Source organism: Rhinatrema bivittatum, chromosome 8 (assembly GCF_901001135.1).
Source record: "Rhinatrema bivittatum chromosome 8, aRhiBiv1.1, whole genome shotgun sequence".
NCBI lineage: Eukaryota > Metazoa > Chordata > Amphibia > Gymnophiona > Rhinatrematidae > Rhinatrema > Rhinatrema bivittatum.
The window spans coordinates 170565494-170573845 of NC_042622.1; positions in this window are offsets into that span (position 1 = coordinate 170565494).

Below are 8352 nucleotides of genomic sequence, written 5' to 3' on the forward strand. Positions count from 1 at the left end.
GCTGGCTATCGAGGCCCAGATCTACCTCTTGGTGGCCAGTGAAGACTTTGACCTGTTCAGCACAGCATAGCTGTTGCACAGGCACCAGTACAACACATCCTTCCCAAGCTCTGAGCACACATGCTTCCAGCCGTCGGCACTTAGTCCTGCCTGCTCATCTTGCCTATCTGGGGGGGGGGGAGGGGGGGGGGGGGGGGGGGAGTGGCCCCTATCTTCTCTTCCACCTCCACTCTCTTCATTTTCCTCCAATTTTGTGGCTCTGCTCCTTTCTCCCTCTCTCCACCATTACTTTTCCCTCACCTACATCCACACAGCTCCAACCACTTTTGTGACATTTACTGGGCAATCATGCCCACTCACTTCTTGAGCCCGCTGCCTCACCCACATCTTCCATGGATTTAAACACACACACAACACTCCCCAACAACAAAAAAGTAAAGGTTAATGTTTAAGGGAAATGTAAAAAGAAACCACAGATTAGCTAACAGAACTGGCAACAAGAGCACAAAGAACCAAGGGAAAGGTGAGATGCCTAAGATTAAGGGATCAGAAAATCTATGAATAAAAAAGCACAGGGGAGAAGGAACACACAGAGTTCTGCCAGCAGAAATGCCAAAAATGCCTGAAAACAAAATAGCAGAAAACCAACAGGTCCAGGCAGCAGCAGTGGGCTATGTGCTGAGCTCACCTCACTACAGACAGGAACTAGACCCTTTCTCTCCTGACTACCCTACAGGCTGTCGCAGCTCCCGCTTCTAAATTTCACACCTGCAGCCCTTTATGGCACCTCCTGAGGTAGTTACATGGTTTTCCATGGTTTTTACAGCATGAAAATAGAGGATTATAAGGGTGGAGGTCTTCATGTGTAAAATGGGGGGTGGGGAGTTCATGCGTATGGGTGGGGAGTAGTGCATGTAAGGGGTGTGTGGGGAGTATGTGGATGGGGGTGCGTGTGGGTTGGTGTGGTGGGGTAGTACATGTAAGGGGTATTTGTGTGGGAGGGGAGGGTGAATGTATGTGAGGTGGTGCATGTATGAGGTCAGGTATGTGTGTGGGGTTATATGTGTGTGCGTGTGGGTATGTGTTTGTGTGTGGGGTGGGAGTACGTGTGATAAATAAATACATGTGACTGTGGGTGGGGGGGAGAGGAGGGGGTGTGTTCATGGGGGATAGTGGAGGTATCTCCTCCCTACTCATTCCCTCTCCTTCCTCCTCCCTCCCCATTCTCTCCTCCCCTCTCCCTTATTGCCCCTCTCCTTCCTCCCCAACTCTCACTGCTCCCTTCCTTCAGCCCCCTTCCCCTCCCCCTCTCACGCTTTAACTCCTCCAGCATCCTCCCCTTTCACTCGACCCTTAGCTGAGTGATTCCCAAGTCCTGGAATCACAGCTGCAGACTGAGTTTTGTGTATATTGCAGCCCCTCTCCAGTTTCTCTCCACATGCTACTTTCAGTGTCTACTCCAGGCTCACCCCACTTCTCCTGTTCTCTGCAGGTTTACTGAGGAACGAGAGTGGCTGAGCTGTACTCAGAGAGGCCCTGAGATTTCTAGCGTTTCCCCTGAGACCCTGCAATTGATGAAAATTCCCTGAGTCTCAGGGAGAAATCCTGTGAGTTCCCAGGGATGGGCCTGGGTGTTACGGTTCCAGTTTCTATGTAGCCTCCCTTCCACGAGAGGACTCCTGTGAGCTCCACTCAGAACTATACCCTTCAGCACGTCCCTTGTTTCATGCCTTAGCCGGTCTTACAGCCTCTGCTCCACCAGGGGACCTGCATGAGCACATTCTCCTGGCTGGCCAAGCTCCTCCTGCCTGCCTGCACCACACCCAGACTCTAGCACTACTTAACCCAGTCTGTCCCTTGCCTCAGTGCTTCGGTGTTTAGTTTGTAGTCTCAGTGCTTAGCCATTTCTGCCTTGTGACCTTCCCAGACCATTCAAACTTACCTCAACTCGGAAGAGAGCCGTATCCCTAGGAAGCCCCAAACTATGGAACTCCCTCCCAACCGAACTGAGAACACAACAAAACTTAAAAACATTCAAAAAAGAACTAAAAACATAGATGTTCACCAAAGCCTACCAAAACATCCTATGACGCTATGCTAAACCTTCCTTCCCTACCGGCCCATATAAACATGCAGATTAATCCAAAGCAAGTAATTTACCTGTAAAATTTAACAACCAAACTATGTATTAACGACTAAAATAACTTTATTAACAAGAATATGAATATGAATTTTTGTAAACCCTGTTCAACATCGAAACTTTGTAAACCGTTGTGATGGCGAAACCTAACTCGATAAATAAATAAATAAATTAATAAATAAATAAATCGCTTTGATTCACATACCTGGGAACTCTCCGGATTTGGCCCGGAGACTCCAGAATTCTAAAATAATTACCGGGTCTCCAGGCCAATACCGGACATCTCTGGGTGCTGCAGCAAAACCAATCTGCTTGGACCCGGAAAGAAGAAAGGAACGTCATTGGTCTTGTGCGGCTGATAAAAGAGGAACTCGACAGTGATTTCTACCATCTCCGGACCTTTTTAACTCTTAACTTCGCTTCCTCGTGACACCACCTGCTCCTGCTCAGCCTGTTTCCTGATTCCAGCCACTTGCCCGCCCCATCCTGTTTGCCTTGGCCAATTGACATTGCGATTTCCTGCCCGTGCATCAAACAAGGAGTAAGAAACAGGCAGCATCCACTTCTGCAGCACAGGAGGAGAAGGAAGAGGCTGCTGCTGCTGCTAGTGTGTTTTGAAAGGGGGGAAGCGAGAAGGAATGAGCATGTCTGTGAGAGTGAGTGAGTGTGTGTGTATTTGTGAAGGAAGAAGAGATCTGAGAATGTATGTAGGTGAGTAGGAGAGAGCTGAGTGCAAGTGAGCATGGGTGTGAAAGTGAGTGGGCATGTGTGTATGGAAGAGGGAGAGTCGTGAGTTAGTGTGTGTGTGTTGGTGGGAGAATGGCAGAAGTAAAGGTGTAAATGGACATGTGAGAATGTGAGAGAATGAGCAGAGAAAGTAAGTGTGAACATGTAAGAGTGTTTATGAGAGCAAATTTGTGAACATCCGGTCCCACTGTGCAGTTGCTCTCCCGCCGTTCCCCCACCCCCCATCCCCACTAATCCATGGTAATCTCAGGGTGACTGGAAGTCAAAAGTTGCCTTCTGACTCCAGTCTTACCTTGCTTTGCCTTGTGGCTTTTAGGCCTTTGACCTCTGCCTTGCCTAGCCTTGTCTCGTGGCCTCCGAGTCTTCTGCCCCCAGCCTTCCCTTGTCTCGCCTTATGGCTATCCAGTCTTCTATTCTTATTTTGCTCTGTGGCTTTAGGGCATTCCAGCACCTTCCTTGCTTGCAGCCTATTCAGGCCTGCTTTTGACCTCTGGCCTTCTGGCCTTGTCTAACTCTGTAGCCTCTCTAGGCTTCTCCCTGCCTTGCCCCTCAAGGCCTTTCTACACTGTTGCGTTCAGGCTTTATGTTCCATGTTTTGTGTTATCCTTGTCCTGTTTTGTCCTGTCTTGTCTTAATCTGTCCGGGCCCTAGCCTCTGTTTCATTTGTTTCAATTTTACACTTACTTGCACTCTGCTCCAGTTGTTTCAGTTCCACGCCTACCTGCACTCTGTTCCAGTTGTTCTAGTTCATGTTTACCTGCACAATGTTCCAGTGGTTCTAGTTCCATGCTGTATTAGTGTGTATTTATTTTGCCTTTTTTGAGAGGAAAATACTGTCATGTAGTTATGATTTGTTGCATATAGTTTTGTATCACTGTGAGGCAGTTCTTGCTTTGTGCTTTGCAGTCTCCTCCAGCCTCCACCTTTTTCCATCCTAGTATTAGACTCCATTGCCATGTACCAGGCAGGCACATAGCTAGTAGGGAGTACTGCATAGAAAAAGAAAACACACAAGCTTGTGGGCGTTAGTAGCCCCCCTGCTCTTTTTCCCCGCCTTCTCTCCCTTCTTCTAACAAGAAGTCTGTAAAGCTCCAAGGTCACGAGCATAACTGGGCATGAAATGGTAACGACTTTATTAAAATCATAAGATTGCTACTTTTTTGAAGCCAGCTAGTATACTAAGAGTTAAACCTTGATATTGGCTGGCTGCATCATGTTAAGCGCCATGCCATTTTTTATGGCGCTTATGTCCAGGGATACAAGAACACTTAGATTTTTGTAGAAAGCATAATTTTTTATTGATCAATATAAGTATTCTTAAGAGATGCTGATGCCATTTCTCTTACAAATTGACTACCAGCATCTCATCATATACAGGAAGTGAAAATCCAGGACTGGAAAATTGGGCATCCAAATGGCAGATGAAATTTAATGTGGATAAGTGCAAGGTGATGCATATAGGGAAAAATAACCCATGCTATAATTACACAATGTTGGGTTCCATATTAGGTGCTACAACCCAAGAAAGAGATCTAGGTGTCATAGTGGATAACACATTGAAATCGTCGGTACAGTGTGCTGCGGCAGTCAAAAAAGCAAACAGAATGTTGGGAATTAGAAAGGGAATAGTGAATAAAACGGAAAATGTCATAATGCCTCTGTATCGCTCCATGGTGAGACCGCACCTTGAATACTGTGTACAATTCTGGTCGCCGCATCTCAAAAAAGATATAATTGCGATGGAGAAGGTTCAGAGAAGGGCTACCAAAATGATAAGGGGAATGGAACAACTCCCCTATGAGGAAAGACTAAGGAGGTTAGGACTTTTCAGCTTGGAGAAGAGATGACTGAGGGGGGATATGATAGAGGTGTTTAAAATCATGAGAGGTCTAGAACGGGTAGATTTGAATCGGTTATTTACTCTTTCGGATAGTAGAAAGACTAGGGGGCACTCCATGACGTTAGCATGAGGCACATTTAAAACTAATCGGAGAAAGTTCTTTTTTACTCAACGCACAAGTAAACTCTGGAATTTGTTGCCAGAGGATGTGGTTAGTGCAGTTAGTATAGCTGTGTTTAAAAAAGGATTGGATAAGTTCTTGGAGGAGAAGTCCATTACTTGCTATTAAGTTCACTTAGAGAATAGCCACTGCCATTAGCAATGGTTACATGGAATGGACTTAGTTTTTGGGTACTTGCCAGGTTCTTATGGCCTGGATTGGCCACTGTTGGAAACAGGATGCTGGGCTTGATGGACCCTTGGTCTGACCCAGTATGGCATTTTCTTATGTTCTTATGTTCTTAAGTGATCCTTCTTTTATAGATAACATACAATATTGTAGAAGGTTCTAGCATTGCATGACTGCCCAAAGAATCATTTACATAGGTTGTCATGTCAACCGCATGATGTGATTATCCCTGAACTACCGTGATTACTTCTCCCAGGTGGGGCCCATTTACCATCACTCTCGAGATAGTCCTTTGTTCTGTTAGAATCTTGCTAGTCAGGGTAATTAACACATCTGTGGCTGTGTTTATAGAAACCCCTGAGAAAGAGTGCCTCTTATTGTGATAATATAGCCTGAAGCGCCCTCCGTTGGCTTCTGCTTTGTTTGACCCTATGATTAAACGTCACCGTATGGAGACAGCTTGACTGCCTGTCCAGATGTCCTAGGAATTCTACAAGTCATTCTCAGCAAGTCACATTGAAGTCACATAGGCTAAGAGAACAGAGGATTCTGGGTCGGTTACTGTTCTCCATGTTGGTTTTCTGTTCAGGCACACTCCTCAATCAGTGAACCCAGCTTAGTTTCAGTAGAACATTTTATATATAAGAATTGCATACAATATTCACAGGATACTTTGTAGTGATTTAATAGTGGTGTTCCTAACTGAATTATTATATGATTGATTCATTTCTAGATATTATGTTGATTATGGAAGTTTAAAGAATATTTTGGATTGTTGTCACATGGTAAAACACGAGAAAAAGGGAATATGCACAAAACAAGAATTTTACTATTTATGAGAGGTTCTGAGACATACGCAGTCAGTTTCTCTTATCAGTAGTTGGCAATATATCAAGAAGGCCTATACAAAGAAGTCCAGACCGTGCATGTCCTATACCAAAAGGTATAAAACCCCAGTCTATCATACCCCAGGCCAGGGGCGGCTCGAGACAATCTGCTGCCTGAGGCAAAGAAAGAAATAGGCACCCCCCACCCACCCACCCACACACACTCAGTGTAGATCAAATCAGCAAGAAAGCAAAAAAGGAGGAGATCCCTCTTGGCATTTAACTCTTTTTGCTATTTGAAATGCTAGGGAAGGGGGCATGCTGGGTCAGGATTCCTAGAGTGCTAATGATATTTCTAGGAAGCTGGCAGTAAGCCTATCACCTGTCCCCTAACCTTCCCCAGCATTTGCCACCCTGGGGAAGTGGGTGAATGGTGTAGCTCTGTGTGTGACTCTCAGGGCCGGTGCAAGGGTGTTAGGTGCCTCAGCAAACCTTACAGCCTTATGCCCAACCCCCTTCCCTGGCTCTCCCCATACACGATTAAAAATTATGCATTTATAATAATAAATTTTACATGAAAAAGGACAAAGTACAGTTTTCTGAGGTTAATATTTACATGTACTGTTGTGGTGCCAACCAGAAAACTCTACAAAAAAGCAAATAAAAAAAGACACTTGGAACCCATGTGGTATTAGGCTTATTATGGAGTGCATTAAGAGCAAGCTTGACTCTCAGAAAATCATGAGTAAACTAAATTACAAATTATAATATGGTAAACCTCCCATACCAAAACAGCTCTAACTGCCAGCACTCACAGTAACAATCCTACCTAATAAAAAGGAATACTGCAAATATTATACCAGGCCCTAAAACACCAATAGAATTCTTATTATGAAAACAGAATAAGCCAGGCTGCTATAGGCTGCCATACAGAAACTACACAGAATACCTCATCTTAGTCATACATGCAGAACACAGAGAACCTCACCAAATACAGTATAAAGAGACCATAAAGCACAAATAGAAATTTGCAAACAAAAACTGAACTGGAAACCATGACAAGCCAGTCTTTGTATGCAATGCAATAATGGAAAAACAGAAAAATCACCAATCCTCATACAACAGACAATACAATCAAAAAATATAAAACATCAATAATAATAGTAAAAACACATAAAAAAGAATATTTCAAAACAGCTGACAAATAGAACATTCAATAATTAAACTCATTAAAAACTTCCACAAACTCAATAAAATATTTAAAAAGGAGAAGACAACTCAAATAACATGCAACAATTAAAACTAGTAAGGATAAAAGAAATTCATTACTCTTTATACCTTGGAACTTTTGCTTTCCAGTAATCCTGAGATTGATATGAATTAGTGGGAGGAGGAGCGCTAACACACGTTCATTCTCTGACACACATACACTTACACTGTCTCATGCTCCTACATACACTTTTCTCCCCCATCTAACATAAAAGCTGCAGTCTTCCCCTTCCTTGTCCTTCCCTTCCCTCCCCTTCTTCCTCTCTTCCCCTTTGCATTTTCTCCTCTTGCTTGCCTCACACCTCTCGCTTCCTCTCCTTTGCTCCCTTTCCTCCCCCACATTTCTTCCCTTTCTCTCTGTCTCCCCTCCTCCTCCTCCCCCCTTCCCTTCCTCCTCCTCCCTCTTCTTTCCCCTCCCTCTCCCATATCTCACACCTCCTTCCCCTCCAACTCCCCTACACCTCCTTCCTTCCTCTCCTCACACACATCTTCTCTTCCCTCACACCTCCTGCCTCCCCCACCCCTCCTCACTCAATCCTCTTCCCTTCCTCTCCCAACTACACTTAGGGGCCGATGCAATATTTATGCGCAGAAAGCAGGCACTGAACAGTCAGCGCCCGCTTTCCTAACATGGCCCCAGGCACCCCTCCTGGGGACGCCCTGCATATTTAAATTAGGGGTCACGTTATCCAGGAGGCTCTAGGGTTGCTTGCGCGCTCCTAGCATCTCCTTGATAACGGAAGCTTGAGAGCGTTGGCCGTCCCCAGTTAGGAAAACCAACGCCGAATTTATCAGCGTTGGTTTTCCTAAACGCCACACAGCCAGGGGTTCAGGACACAGATGCTTGTCAATTGAGCATCTGTTTCCTGCACTCGACTGTCGGCGCTTTTTTTTTTTTTTTAAACTAACTAAAATGGTGTAACTCTGTGTATGACTCTCAGGGCCGGTGCAAGAACTCTCATGGTTGATTCACCCATCTAGGAGCAGGGAGACATCCTTTCAGGAAAAGATGACAACTTCCGCTAGGCCCTTGTATATAATTATATCCTATTAGTTGGGGAAATTACTTTTGCTTATTGTGCTGATATATTGAATATATTTTGTTTTGTAATTTGTCTCAAGAATTCTCATAAGCACCTGTTTTATATATATATTATACAAATACATATTATTTATTTAT